The 14,748-nt window shown below is 42.1% G+C and overlaps 1 protein-coding gene across 2 annotated transcripts in view; it reads left to right on the top strand.

Moving 5' to 3' along the window:
* The window catches only part of LOC137370079 (exostosin-1-like), a 230,999-nt gene that overhangs the window by 151,542 nt on the left and 64,709 nt on the right, over window positions 1-14,748 (top strand). The gene's annotated exons all lie outside the window — the stretch shown is intronic.

Below are 14,748 nucleotides of genomic sequence, written 5' to 3'. Positions count from 1 at the left end.
GGCAAGTAACATTCGTGCCACGCAAGTGCTAGGCAATGACCATCTCCAACAAGAGAGAATCTAACCATCTCCCCATGACATTCAACGGCATTACCTTCGCTGAATCCCCCACTATCAACATCCTAGGGGTGACCATTGACCAGAAACTGAACTGGAGTAGCCATATAAATACCATGGCTACAAGAGCAGGTCAGAGGCTAGGAATCCTGAGGCGAGTAACTCACCACCTGACTCCCCAAAGCCTGTCCACCATCTACAAGGCACAAGTCAGGAGTGTGATGGAATATTCTCCACTTGCCTGGATGGGTGCAGCTCCAACAACACTCAAGAAGCTCAACACCATCCAGGACAAAGCAGCCCGCTTGATTGGCACCCCATCTACAAACATTCACTCCCTCCACCACCGACGCACAGTGGCAGCAGTGTGTACCATCTACAAGATGCACTGCAGCAATGCACCAATGCTCCTTAGACAGCACCGTCCAAACCCGTGACCTCTACCAACTAGAAGGACAAGGGCAGCAAATACATGGGAACGCCACCACCTGCAAGTTCCCCTCCAAGTCACACACCATCCTGACTTGGAACTATATCGCCGTTCCTTCACTGTCGCTGGGTCAAAATCCTGGAACTCCCTTCCTAACAGCACTGTGGATCTACCTACCCCAAATGGACTGCAGTGGTTCAAGAAGGCAGCTCACCACCACCTTCTCAAGGGCAATTACGGATGGGCAATAAATGCTGGCATAGCCATCCCATGAATGAATTTAAAAAAAAATCAAGTTCCAGCATTAAGTCACAATAATCCTAAGTCCGTTGCAGTATATGCTGGATATAGAGTAAAGCTGCTTTTCCTTAGCTCCTACTTCAAGAATGGTTCTTTCTGTAGGAGTGTCCAACCATTTGTCTTCATAGGCCGCTTAAAGCTTTACAGGCCGCAGAGTTTGATTCAATGAACACATAGGAGATATAGGAGCAGAAGCAGACCATATGGCCCATTGAGCCTGCTCTGTCATTCAGTACGATCATGGCTGATCTTGGAGCAGTTCCACTTTCTTGCCTGCTCCCCATATCCCCTGATTCCCTGCGAGCCTGAAAATCTATCTATCTATCCGTCCGTCCGTCCATCCATCCATCCATCCATCCATCCATCCATCCATGCCTTAAATGTATTCAATGATGGAGCATCCACAACCCTCTGGGATGGAAAATGCTACTATTAATTTGGATATGTCTCAAGTTGCTAATGTTAACATCTTGCTGTTAACCACAACTGTGCCAACCACTATCCTGCCTTCCAGGACTGTGAAATTCCTTTTGTTTTATTTTATGCAGTTGCCATCTTTATGGTGTCTCTTAATAAGACTGTCTTTTTTGGCCAAATGAATGAATAATTTTATGCTGGGCATCTATTCCCACTAGAGCTTATTTAAGACCATCTATACTCATCACATATATAAATCCTGCGCTTTTGGCATTTTAATCTGGGTTGGGTTCAAACCAAAGTTAAGAGGTGAATGGCCAGTGCACTAACCAGGACCCACTGTGGCTCTGTTCTCAGTTATCCATCCCAGTTTTTACAAAACAGAAACAGGCCATTTGGCCCAATAGGCTAATGCAGCATTTATGCTCTGCATGGGTCTCCTCCCCCCTCTTCAAATAACCCCATCCCAACCCTACTGCTGATGCATGTTTGCGTGTGGTCGTCCACTACCTCATCCAAAGTGGTCATTCTTCATGTGTCAGGCAAGCTATTTGATGGCTGGGGAGAGGATGTCCTCTCAGCAAGGCCTGATCCTGCCTTTACCTGACATCCATGCAGGTACACTTTTCACCTAGCTCACTGGGTAGGGATTGAGAACTAAAACCCTGACTTTTTTTTTGCTTCTACCCCACTCTTGAGAGTATGTGATCAATTGTAGCGATGCTACTGCTACCCCAGCTGACAGCAAATAATGGTACAGATTAAGGGTTACATCTAGGATCACCTTGCTCAGAACTTGGTCCTCCTCTCTTTGCTACCCTTGGGTGTTGCACATACCTCGATTGAGGGAACATAGTGTAAGTCGTCCCTACCGTTCTCGAAGTGTTAACACCTTGCTGGAATATGTAACCACTCACTCCTACTGTTCTTCACCTGTAAGGCTAGACAGTATTATTTAAATAAAATATCAAATGGTCAGAAGTATGTTACCACATAGGACAGTGCTGTACCTAATGCTTAACATGACCTTCCCTCCTGTTTGCTTCATTGAATGGTAGTTTGTGCAAAAAATACATTTCAAGTTTACCATTCTTTCTAAAGGTTCACAGGAAAAGCCAAACATTTAACTTTTCTGTGCCTTGTTTGTTGTAAATGGGCTTTGAAATTGCTCACGACTGTAAAATAGAACAACATAACATACTTAACTGTGGAGAATTGTACCAAATGGCAGGATTTTGTGCCTTTTGACATACTTTATTTTCCCTATAGGTCCAGCCCCTTTCAATTCTGAATATAGTCGCAATTTTCTACTGCATTATTTGCAAAATTAATGTCTGATTTCCCAGTGATAAATATTAGAATTGTATGGCCGGTGTTTCCTTCTCTGCAATGTGCAAATTCACAGTTTCAAAATATTAAATCCAGTCTGCTAACTTCCTGTGTGTAGTTAGAAAAATGTTGTGGAACCATTTAAAATTTTAATAAGCCAATGCGTGCAATACTTGTGGTTGAGTGTTGAGCAAAATCCTCTTAAAACACGAAAATGGAGTGTCAGGCCACAGGTTAAACTAGAATGGAAATGTTAGTAATTTAATAATTTAATTTTAGATTGAGCATATTGTCTGCGTGGGTTTTCTCCGGGTGCTCCGGTTTCCTCCCACAAGCCAAAAGACTTGCAGGTTGGTAGGTAAATTGGCCATTATAAATTGCCACTAGTATAGGTAGGTGGTAGGGAAATATAGGGACAGGTGGGGATGTGGTAGGAATATGGGATTAGTGTGTAGGATTAGTATAAATGGGTGGTTGATGGTTGGTACAGACTCAGTGGGCCGAAGGGCCTGTTTCAGTGCTGTATCTCTAAATAAAAAATTTTTAAAAATAAACTAAAAATATCAGAACATGAAAATCTGATCGTTGTGAGAGTGATGAAGACATAAAGGGATGATAATTGTGTGGCGTTACTCTGCACAACCATTCAAAGATATGTCAAATGGCCATACTCGGAAGTTATTTTCCAAGTATAGTTGATCCTTTCCTAATGTTTTGATGCTGGATTTTGAGGGCTGGCGGAGGAGGTAATAGTTGGCTTAATAGCAGACGGGCTAGAGCCACAATTCATGCTGCCGCATATTGTTCTTCAGGCATTGTGAACTGCTTTGAAGTCGCTTGCTGCTGGTTGTGATCCTTGGTCACTGTTGAGTTAGCTGCTCTCAATCAGACAGAGATTGTAAAGGTTCACTCATAAAAGATGAAGTATTTGAGAACTACTACTAGGGAACCTCCTGGCAGCATGACCTCCAGGAGAGGAAAAGAAAACTATAGGATTAGGGAATCTAGAGTTGTTGAAGTTGGGACTTTTTTTTTGGATCATGGTATAGTAAACCTTGCATTGAGACATGCTGCATTCGAAACAGTTTTGTTTAAAGGTCATGATCTTCATCTTTCCAATCTTAAAGGTAGTCATTAATCATAGCACAAAGCTGCCAAAAATTTGACAAGTTGTCAATATTTTCTTGACTCTTGGTTAATACTGGGAATGCAGTCTGAAGGTGTCTGCATTCCAATTGGCATGCTTCTGATACCATAGGTATCTAAAATGTATGTACCTGATGACTGAAATTACTAATTGAAAGGTTTGCATTGTGACCTTTTGAGTGTGCAAATGTGGAACATGAAGTCTGCTGTGTTGTGTAAGAGGGGTTGAAATCACAATGCACACTGTATGTACTTCCAGTGGTTCCCAATCTATAAGATAACTGTTCAGATATGATTTCATTGTTCTTATCCTGAGGCAATGGGAGGAGGGGGTTATCTGGGTGAAAGGTGAGAGCTAAATGGTTACTGTGCTACTAATACATGCCTATTTCAAAGTGTGGTTTTTAGCATGCAATTTTGGTCCTAATTGCTGAATACATAATTTGAACTTACCTGGAGGTGCTAAAACAGATACCTGCAGGTTTAGCACTCAAGCGTTGGTTAGAAGCAATTTTCTTGCAGCAATATATGTGTGCTGCACTCCCTCACTTCCATTGGAGGCATGGAGTGGCCTGGTTGGCACATTTAGCAGGTTTTAGGATAGCTCTGGGACCAAGTGAGAGGGCGTATAGATCCTCGGACATGGCACAGGAAGTCCAGAGGAGGAAGGATGTCCTATGCCCATAGGGGAGGAAGGAGCCCACCTCACTCTCTTGTTCCCCTCTCAACCACCTCCTTCTCTTGTGGTCCCTCAGCTTGACCCTCAGGCACAGTTGGTGTTGGTAACATGTGGTCTGTCATGATCAGATTGTGGAACATGCAGCAAGTCGTCACGAATCAGGAACCCTCCTATTCCCCTCTCCTCCAGCAGCTGGTGCTTCTTTGCCCAATCTCATCTACCATTCTTCCAATGGCAGTCCAAGGGAGTGGTGGGGGGGGGGGGGCTACCCCCTAGCAATATGTGAATGATCAAGCACTCCCTTTACCCTTGTGACTTATAAGATGTCCAATAAGGTAAAGCAGCACAGTACTTAATCTTTTTAAGTAAAGTTCTCAGAGAATTTATGGAATAAATGTTGGGAGCATTGGTGAAGTTTTGGAATGTCTCCCGATGTGTTTCAAAAGTTCTCTTGAAACCTCCAGCAGCAAGTCGACAGCAAAGTTTGATGGACCTTTAAGTAGCGCTCAAAATTTTCCTCAATGACTAGTTTATTCCAAATTAAAAAACAAAGACTTGCCTTTATAGAGAGCCTGTCATGACTGCCGTATGTCCCAAAGCACTTTACAGCTAAAGAAGTATGTTTTTGAAGTGTCAGTTCTGTTGTAGTGCAAGAAACGTGGCAGCTAATTTGCGCACAGCAAGGTCCCACAAATAGCAATGTGATGGTGACCAGATAAACTCTTTTGTGATGTTGATTGAGGGATCAATGTTGTCCAGGATACCGGGGGTAATTCCCTTGCTCTTTTACATCCATCTGTGGGGCAGTTCGATCCAAAAGACAGCACCTCAAACAGTGTAGTGCTCCCTCAGTGGGAGAGGGTGTTAGTAAGTGCTAGCCACCAAAATGTCAGGCAGCTGCCTTAGGAACAGTAGAAGGCAATTTAAATGCCAATTATCCCCTTAACAATTCTCCGAGCAGCCTTCCTACCAAGAAGGTACTTTGTGCTAAACGCAGGCTAAACTAGTGTTTCAACTTAAGGCCTCATCTTGCCCACTTTGAAGATTCTTTAGTGCCTAAAGTATCCAGGGAAACTCACCCCTTTAGTGTTTCATTACCTAACCAGCGCCTGCTGACAATCTGAAGGTGAGAGTGGTTAATAATGAAGTTGCACTTGCACTCTCTTTTATTTTTTCAACAAGAATTTTGCCAGTGGCATTTGCTTTCCAGAGCTCAGAGCAAAACTCTCAGATGAACCACTTTTTGACTTTGATCTTTATTCTCGACTTCCATTCTAAATGCCACTTGTCAGTAATGATCTGACAATGTTTGAAGAAAGGGAGACGGTGCTTGGATGTGAACAGTTCAAACAATGGAGGCTGTAGGCCCTTTTCTTTATGGGAATCTGTGGGTTTTCTGATTTATAGAATTCAGTAGCACACCTGGGGTGTTGGAAACTGCAGTGTGCCTAGGGAGGGTGTGGAGGCGGGAGAGAGGCTATGTGCTGGAAACCTGGTGTGAGAGGGGAGAGTGGCTCTGAGTTGGAAAGGATTGGGAGAAGAGGGGGAGAAGTGTAACTGTTGAGAACTTCTGGTGAAGTGACTGGTCTGTTTAATATTTATAAACCAATGTGTCAGTTATGTTGTATAGCCTTTTTTTTGGATGAAAGATCTATCAATCAGAATGCACATTTTTAATGTAAAGTCTAAATTTTCCAGAGAAGCACCAGCACTCCTTCACCCCACCACCTCAACCACCCCTTCCAAGATCTCGCCCTAAAAATTCACCCACAACTTGGGATGGTAATAGTATTTCGAATGACTATAAAATTCTAAATTTGTTGTCTACAACCTTTTTAGTCCTGGGTTAATTCTCTGCACAAACCTTTCGCTTCCTGTTTTACTGATCCCAAATGAGGAACAAGAATAACACTTCAGATTTTTCTATCTAATAAAATGCCTTTAATGTGCAGTTAATTTCATTGTACCTCGCAATGTGGCAGTTTTTTGGGTCTGTTCTGGGAAATCAGTGGGGATGTTGACTTGCTCGTTACTGTAGGTCAGGGAGCTACAATAGCAACAGAGAAGGAGTCATTGACATTACAGTAAAGCTCAGACCATCATTTGTATCAGTGCTAACTGTTCAACTGGCGCTACAGAAGTAATGGGCTTGTTTACATTTAGATATGAGGTGTGCTTCAGATTCGCCTTCCCAAAAGGTCATGTTTTTTTTGTTAGACTGTCTAAATGGTAATTTTAAATGACTGTGTAAGTAAGGACGTTTTAAGATAATTTTTTTAACCAATTTCCACTGATTAGTTTATTTTGGGTACTGAATTAGTAAAAGAAATCCTTTACTGCCAAATTAGAGACTTTTCCCCTTCATGAATTGCAACAGTGATGTAGCCACAGGTGTTATATGCTTGTAAGCACTATGCTGTGGCCACTGATGCTGCCAGGCGTGCTGTATGCACTATGCTGTGGCCACTGATGTGATGTGTGTACATTCATGCACCCTATTTTCTGCAAGGAAAAATAAATGAAGTCTCTGAAACTTGCATTTTGTTAGGGGATCAGGATCAACTTTAGAAACTGCTCTGAGGGCCATATTCTCATTTATAGGGTGGGGCCCTGCTATAACACGGAACTCGATATAATGCGGGTCCATCTTGGACCCCAAAATTTTCATTTAAATTTATCGCCACGCAACAAGCAATTCAATAAAATGAAATCTGTATGGCAATTATGAAATCCTTAATATTATGAATGAAAGAAACTCTTTGTGATTAAGGAATTATTCTGTCACCCAACACTTTTTCAGGCCGACCAGCCTCTGGCAAATTTTCCCAAGTCTCAAAATGTTCCCCTGCTTACAACCCTTGACCAATGAGCTGTCACCATCCGAAGCTCAGTCTCTGCTGGGGCTCTGAGGCCTTAACTGGCTCCTCATCTCCTGCCCTTCTCGCCATCTGCTGCTCACTTCCAGACACCAAACCCTGTTCAAGCTCACCTTTCATCCAATCACAGGTTCCCTCACTGCTGCGCTTGCTGCTGCTCCAATCACAGCTGCTTGTTTTCCCACTCTCTCTCTCCAGATACTCGCGCTTTTGCTGTGTTCAGCCTGGCAATCCACCCCCCACGCGCACTGCTGTGAGTGGCCTGTTTACGTCAATGCGTGGGACATTTGTGGTTACTGCACGGCCATGCATGCTCCTACCTCAGCAGGAACATTGATTAGATTAGATTAGATTAGAGATACAGCACTGAAACAGGCCCTTCGGCCCACCGAGTCTGTGCCGAACATCAACCACCCATTTATACTAATCCTACACTAATCCCATATTCCTACCAAACATCCCCACCTGTCCCTATATTTCCCTACCACCTACCTATACTAGTGACAATTTATAATGGCCAATTTACCTATCAACCTGCAAGTCTTTTGGCTTGTGGGAGGAAACCGGAGCACCCGGAGAAAACCCACGCAGACACGGGTTCTAACTGCCTCAAAACAAAATCTCAAAAGGGAGGAAAACTGAGAATTTGGTGCAAGAGTGCAACTGCTAGGTTAAAAGGCACAGAGAGTGAGATATGATAGTGCTGGAGATTTATGTGCTTGTTTATCTGTGAACACCACTTAAATTTGCTTCTGGGGATTGACAATTACATAACGCAGTCTCACCTATAATGTGGTCTTGAGATATGGTACCTGTGGACCGAGTTATAGCCATGTCCCAGTGTAGTACAGTGAATGTCAGTCTTTCATTCCAAGTTGGGTGTTGAGCTAGAGCTACGGTGCAGTGGCACAGTTACTTCACTGAAGAACTCCTGAAGACTGATTATCTGTCAAGGGGTCACACACCAAGACTGATTTCCTATGCATAATATGCAACAATAATATCCTACCATCATAGTAGCAGATAAGTAGCTAGAGGCACAACAATAAACACAAGGTAGTAGGGTTTCCACTTTGAGCACAGTCCGTGATTCCACTGCAAATTCTGCCTGTTTTCAAACATAGTTCTCTACCCACCACCCCCCCCCCCCCCACCCCCAAGTTTCCACTCAAACTGATTTCCACATCACCAGATGCAAAATCTGCCATGAACCAGTGCAGTTGGACAGCATTTTAGAATGTAATTTTAAAAATAAATTGCTTTGAAAATATTATTTGTGTTTGCGTGGTTCTAATGCAGTGTTTTTGAAGCTAGTGCAAAAGATCTTGGAAACTCGATTTGCGCTTAAAATTCCACAATCTTTTGTGCCAGTCGCGCTAATTTGGGATGAATTGCACCAATAAAAAAGGTTTAGTTCTGAATTCCTTTCTCGTTTCCTTGAATTCTAGCAATTTTCAAAATAGAATATGATTTTTACTGATTTTCTCCGAATTTACAGAAGTTGTTGAAGTCTAACTTTCTCCCATTTGTGAGCACTAAAGGTAAAACCGAAATAACATGGTGTTTTAAACTGGCAATAAAACCTGACTTTAAAGGGCTTTGTATGTAAGTTTGATATCTTTTCAGCAGGGTTTAGTCCAAAATATTTAATGTTCATATTTAAAAAGAAAAATCTATAATCTAGGAGGAATAATTCCTGGCAGATATACATAGTTGAAACATTAAAATATGAATCGCAATTTTAAAAAAAGCTGTTTCGTGAAATTATTTAGATGAGGCAGATCAACTTTAAGCCCCAACCCTTATAAATCTGTTGATTTCGATTTTTATTTGAAAGCAGTTTCATCCTTGATGGGATGAGTGGTGTGCTAAATGAAGTGGAGCATAATAAAATTGTATGGTAGCAGGATTTGCTGTGTAAATCGAGGATTTGTTGGTCTTTAGTAATTTTGTAGTGCATTATATGTAGGTGGCAAAAATTCCTTAGATTGGACAATATCTCGTGATGGCCTATGTAATAGGGAGAGCTGTATTTTTGTTGAGGTTCACTTTCTCCCCATCTGAGGCCTGGCTGTTTAGTGGTTTAAGTCGATGTTAAAGACCAACAGCAAGCACTATTTGTCCTGGCCACTTTTCCTCCCTCAATTCATGCCTCCATAAGATCAGGTTAACTGATGATTCATCTCATTGCTATTTGTAGCCTAGTGCTGGCAAAGAATAGCTGTTGTATATGCTTATGTAAGTTGGTGTACTTCAGAGATAATTAGTTGTATGAAGCACCTTGATCTGTTTAAATGTGCTAAGATGCTTTAAAAATACAAGTACGAAATCCATTCTCTCCCCATGAGGAAAAGAAATTGTGGTAACTTAGCATTATGCTAATGCAGTTTCATTGTAACTAGCATCTCCATGCCAATATAATCACACCATAATAACCAGATTTTGCTTTTTTTCCCCAACAGGATGTTTAAAACAAAATATAAAAAATAAATTGCATTTATGTAGTTCACTTAACATAGCAAAATGTCCCAAAATGCTTCACGGGAGCACATGCTGACAAAAATAGGCATCAAGCCAAAGTAGAAGATATTAGATTGTGTGACCAAAAGTTTGTTTAAAGAGTTAGATTTTAAGGAGGAGAGAAAGAGATAGTGAGGTCTACGAGAGAATTCCAATGCTTGGGGCATATATATATCTATATATATATATATAAATCTCAAGTATAGAAAGGTGGGAGCAAAAGTGAATGAAGGACAATTATTCAACTATCTCCACCAGAAAATGTAAACCTTTATAGAGCGTACCAATGCTATGCTGCAAAACCCTGTTTTTTAATTGGCAAACAGTGCTTTTTAACTTTTAAAAAAGCTTGACAGTCATAGCGTGGGAAAACCCTGTAACAAATTTCACTCCACACTAACCAAAACCATACGTTAATATGTATTTATATCTACATATCCTATATAGGTCTTGGGTATGATAGCCTAATCACTATTGTATTGGACTAGCAATCCAGAATTGAGAATTCAAATCCCACCCACCATAGCACATTGCCAAATTGAGTTCAATAAATCTGGTAATTTGTGGACTAGCACCGAAGAAATAACCACAAAAGCTTCTGGGGTTGTGGTAAAAGCCTAATTGTTTTCAATATTTGTCCTTCATGAAAGGGAGCCTGGCAGTTCTATCCAGTAACTTACGTGTGACTCCAGATCCACTCTACATGGATGACTCTTGATGCCTTGTGAAGTGGGCATTAGATCGAGATAAGATGATGACAACCTCAGCTCAGCTCTCCTCCTAGTTAGGAGAGTTGTCAAAATCCCAGACTGTAAATGTCTGACTCCTTGAATGTTCCCCTGGAATAATTAAATGATGTTTGGTATAATGTTTACTCTTGTTTAAAGTAATTTTTAATGGAAGTTTATTCAGAAAGCAATGTTTTGCACTGCTATATAATACAATAATAAAGGCAAAAAAAATTGTTGACTTTACAGGAAAGAAGATTAAAGCAAATTCATAACATAAGAAATAGGAGCAGGAGTAGGCCATTCGGCCCCTCGAACCTGCTCCGTCATTCAATAAGATCATGGCCTCAACTCCACTTTTCCTGCCTGCTCCCCATAACCCTTGACTCCCTTGTAAATCAAAGATCTGTCTAACTCAGCCTTTTAGTGTATTCAATGACCTAGCCTCCACTCCTCTCTGGGGAAGAGAATTCCAAAGATTTCCGACCCTCTAAGAGAAGAAATTCCTCCTCTGTCTTAAATGGAGACCCCTTATTTTGAAAATATAACCCCCTAGTTCTAGATTCTCCCACGAGGGGAAACATCCTCTCAGCATCTACCCTGTCAAGCCCCCTCAGAATCTTACATGTTCCAATAAGATCACCTCTCATTCTTTTGAACTCCAATGAGTATAGGCCTAATCTGCTCAATCTTTCCTCATAAAACAGCCCCTTCATCCCAGGAATCAGCCTAGTGAACCTTCTCTGAACTGCTTCCATTGCAAGTATATCCCTCCTTAAGTAAGGAGACCAAAACTATATGCAGTACTCTAGGTGCGGTCTCACCAATGCCTTGTACAGTTGTAGCAAGACTTCCCTACTTTTATACTCCATCCCCCTTGCAATAAATGTCAACATTCCATTTGCCTTCCTAATTACTTGCTGTACCTGCATGCTAGTTAATAAAAGTTGACAGACAGAAACTTGTGCCTTTTGAATGAAAATTTCACATCTGGCTATAATCCTGACATTTTTCATCTCATTAGTCACTGACAATATACAGATGTAACTACTGGATTTAGACATGTTGGAGAGAGAAGGCAGTGTTTCGGATTGGAATGTGGAAGCCACAGTTATTTGTTGGAAATACGCACATATCTGGGTCCCTGCATTAGTAACCTTCACGATAGCAGTGAATTGATCTGAAAAAGCTGAGTGACTTGTCTGCTCACCTCCCTGGCATACATAATTTCCCCACTCCCATCATCAATAATACTGCTAATATTGGCTCTCAACATGAGGCAAAATTCAAATCAACAGTGGTTCAGCATTTGAATGAGAAGGAATAGAACACAAGTCTCTTTCCTTTTTGCAGTGTGGATTGTAGGTGACCCCCATAATAATTTAGTTTGTTTAACTTTTTGTAATGAAGATGAATGAGTAACTTCTCCTTGGGGACCTCTACATAATGTTATTGGGCATCTGACTACCTGGTACAGCTCCTTCCAAGTGACTCTCAGACTTGGAGCATATGGCCTCAAAATTCAGTTCTATGGCACTGCTGGTGCAGGCACTACAGAAGCCTGGAACTTGGAAGATGGCAGCCGATCTGCTCCCGGCCACTTCTGTCGCATCATGCTTGGATGAGCATTAGCGTGGGCGTGCCATACGTGAGCCAGAAGCATACCGAGTAGACAGATCGTGATGTCAAATAGTGTCTTAACACTGACTTGGCACCCAAGCTGCCATCTTGGACATCACAGATCCTGTCAATGGCTTTACTTAAATGCTCGCATGAGGGATCACCCACTAATTGAAGGCATCAGCATGAGGCTCTCAAGTGAGGTGTTTTTGACTTTCTTTTGCTGCTGCAGAGTAGAAGTGCTGTGTTCCTTGGCATTTGTGAAGTTTTGAAGTTGGAGTCAGAAGGACATAGTGCTGGATTTTGCCAAGAAGATCAGAGGACTTAGTAGTGAAAGCGGAGTGAGGACGGCATTGCCAGTGTTCCCTGTAGACCCTTGGTGGGTCCTGCCGCATCCAGCCGTGAATGGTGCTGGACAATTAAACAACTAACTGGAGGAGGTGGCTCTACAAATATCCCCATCCTCAATGATGGGGGAACCTAGCACATGAGTGCAAAAGATCAGGCTGAAGCATTTTCAACAATCTTCAGCCAGAGGTGTCGAGTGGATGATCTATCTCGGCCTCCTCTTGAAGTCCCCAGCATCACAGATGCCAGTTTTCAGCCAATTCAATTCATGCCACGTGATATCAAGAAACAACTGAAGGCACTGGATACTGCAAAGTCTATGGGCCCTGACAACATTCTGGCAATAGTATTGAAGACCTGTGCTCCAGAACTTGCCGCGCCCCTAGCCAAGCTGTTCCAATACAGCCACGACACTGGCATCTACCTGGCAATGTGGAAAGTTGCCCAGGTATCTCCTGTACACAAAAAGCAGGACAAATCCAACCCAGCCAGTTACCACCCCATCAGTCTACTCTCAATTATAAGTAAAGTGATGGAAGGTGTCGTAGACAGTGCTATCAAGCAACACTTGCTTAGCAATAACCTGCTCAGTGACGCTCAATATGGGTTCCATAGTAACATATAGAAACATACAAAATAGGAGCCGGAGTAGGCCATTCGGCCCTTCGGGCCTGCTCCGCCATTCAAAAAAGATCGTGGCTGATCGTCTAATTCAATACCCTGTTCCCCCTTTCTCCCCAGGGCCACTCAGCTCCTGACCTCATTACAGCCTTGGTTCAAACATGGACAAAAGAGCTGAACTTGAGATGAGGTGAGAGTGACTGCCCTTGACATCAAGGCAGCATTTTACTGAGTATAGCACCAAGGAGCCCTAGCAAAATGGAGTCAATGGGAATCGGGGGGAAAACTCTCCACTGGTTGGAGTCATACCTAGTGCAAAGGAAGATGGTTGTGTTGTTGGAGGTCAGTCATCTGAGCTCCAGGGCATTACTGCAGGAATTCCTCTGGGTAGTGTCCGAGGTCCAACCATCTTCAGCTGCTTCATCAATGACCTTCCTTCAATCCTAAGTTCAGAAGTGGGGATGTTCGCTGATGATTGCACAATGTTCAGCAAGCAGTCCGTGCAGAAGGGAGGTAGTTAACTGCAGCTGTTTTGGGTTCAGTCATCTTGGAAATACCTATTGGGCTGTGACTGTCTTGTTATGGAATCATTTTAATACTTTCCAAAATAAGCATGTGCTGCTGCCTGTATGTTTTATTCAGCAAATTATTGGATCTGAAATTTCAGACCATCAATTTACTGACTTCTCTCATTAATAAAGTGCTGGATAAATTAAATCCAATTGGCGGAGTAGAACTTGATTTTGAAATAACTTTCGGTATAACCAGTTTCATACAGTGGACTTACTGCTTCTGTGGCTCATGTCATGGGAGTCTGTACTTTCAAGTAATTTTCAGTCCATGTTAAAAAAAAAAATGAATAATTCTACTTTGAAGACAGTTTTTGGTGTTTAATACAGCATTTCTTTTTGTATTTAATCTGTGTAGGGACACCCTTAATCCATTCACCGTGACCTTTTCTTCAAATTAGCTCTACTGGGTTGTTTCAGCAAAGGTTCTTAAGCTGTACATTCACATTAATTATTAGGTATTCTAAATAGAAAATTGGCTTACTCCCTTGTGCCTATCCTGTGTGAATGTAAAATAACTTTACCTTTTTATTTAAAAAAATTTGCTTTTCCTTGCCTTTGGGCTAGGATTAGGTTGGTGCTGGGAAGAGCAGAGCTCTGTTGGGAATGGCAGAGGGTGGGACAGAAAGGCAACTTACCTCACAGAACAGTGTGAAGCTCATAGAATTGGCAGCACTTCACCCTGCATTTCTTTGAAGATCAAACAGTTCGATAGGATCAAACTGGCATGGATTTATGAAGCATTCTTGGTGACTAGCAAGCCTGAATTGATCCTCAAGACTGAACTATGTACCCTGGTTACATTGAAGTCAGAAGTGGATTCCTGGATGCTGTTTTTATTTCCTCCTCTCTAACCCAGGGGTACTGAGACCTGTTAGCACACCTCTATCACTTCGCTGTCTCAAGTCACGTAACTCAGCACGGACTGTGGATTGAACTGACATCTTCCTGTCGGTATTGCTAGGTAATTTACTGGGTAAAATTCCTGAGCCATTTGGGGAGCACAGCATTACCCATTTCAGGTGTCCAATGTTGGGATCAGTAGTGTACTGGTTATTTTACTGGTCTAGTAATCCACAGAACATGAGCTCAAACCCCAGCATATCAA

This window comes from Heterodontus francisci, chromosome 5 (assembly GCF_036365525.1).
Source record: "Heterodontus francisci isolate sHetFra1 chromosome 5, sHetFra1.hap1, whole genome shotgun sequence".
Classification (NCBI taxonomy): Eukaryota; Metazoa; Chordata; class Chondrichthyes; order Heterodontiformes; family Heterodontidae; genus Heterodontus; species Heterodontus francisci.
The sequence above is the reverse complement of the archived record's forward strand: the minus strand, read 5'-3'. Positions and strand labels throughout refer to the sequence as shown.